We start from the raw sequence: 1,531 nt of genomic DNA on the forward strand, positions 1-1,531 counted from the left end.
TAAATAAATAAATAAATAACATTTATATATTATATATGCTACCAGCTATAGTTTAAATGACATAATCTTCTCGTACTCATCTAAAAGATTGCGAATTCAAGTCTCACTTCTAATTTTAAAAAAATATATATTTATATATGATATATACTTCAATTATATTTGATCAATAAGTATATTGAATTCCAAGAAATAAAATACAAACTAAGTAGCCTCTAGAGATTGTAGTGCATATCATATCGATCAAATCATGATATTTGGAGTGTGCTAGATGCATGTCTATTGCTCATAAGTCACTATCTATACACTATCTATACGTACAACATACAACATTTCCTTGTTGTCAACCTCATCAGCATGTAGATTTTTTTATTATTATTATTTTTGTCTTTGTTATTCTGTTATTTTGGCAACTCGTCGAACAGTACGGAAATCAAAGTGGTATCACACTTAGCATAGCACTTTGTGTGGTCGGGGAAGGGCTAAAGAGTGTGAGGGGCATGAATGATTTCAATATCACAAATACATATGTATTGATGCATGCATCCAAACATATAGTTGATTGAAAAAGTTGATTTTGTATAATAATGTATAGTGTATGTTTGGTGATAAGTATATATTTTAGAATGTGATCTAGCATTACTGTACTTGAAGGTACTTGCATGTGATCATATTTATATTTGAATTACATGTCTCTTATTGGATCCATAGGATGAGAAGCATAGTTATCTTTGAATTCTATATAAAACCATTAACTTATAAAGTATGCAAGGGTTTACTTATTAAAAGTTATCGTATATGAGTAATTTTAAGGAATCAATATATTATATATAGCAGTTAATTTCAGTCCATTTTAATTAAAGTAGGCTGTCAAATAAATTCAGCATGAAATTCACTAAAGATTTTTTTTAGTTGAGATATTTGACATATATGAAGAGTAAAGTTCAAAAGCTCAACAAAACAAAATAAGTTTTGAGCCAATAAAAACAACATCACCAAATCTTACAAGAGGTACGCCAAATTCACAACCCCACACACACAAAAAGTAAATCAAAACAACACTTCTTAACCCAAAAAAAATAATCTAAATGTCTAAACATTATAAGAAAAACGTTGGATACCATCGGATTTATCGCCAGATTTAGTTTCAAAGGATAGCAGCAAGTTTACTAGGCGGATTCAGATTTTCAACGATAAATTTGCCGATAATAATTGGAGGGAAAAAAATTGGCGCGATCATTACTGTTAGATTTAGGGAGAAAATCCAACGGTAAGGAAATTAAATGAAACGCATAGTTTTGGTCACAGACTGTGCGTTATCGGTAGATTTTTTTACGGTAAATCCACTAATAAAATTGATCATAAATTTAAATTTGCGAACCCTTCCCTTCCATTACTGCAACATCATTAACCTCACTTCTCTCCTCCTTTCTATTTTTCTGTCGCCGTCAGCCCCATCGCCATCATTCGGTGCCATTGTGCCATTTTGCCGTCGTTGACTGCTTTCCACGACTCCATCCGTTGTCGTTGAGGA

The sequence above is a fragment of the Arachis duranensis genome, chromosome 2 (genome assembly GCF_000817695.3).
Source record: "Arachis duranensis cultivar V14167 chromosome 2, aradu.V14167.gnm2.J7QH, whole genome shotgun sequence".
Taxonomy (NCBI): domain Eukaryota; kingdom Viridiplantae; phylum Streptophyta; class Magnoliopsida; order Fabales; family Fabaceae; genus Arachis; species Arachis duranensis.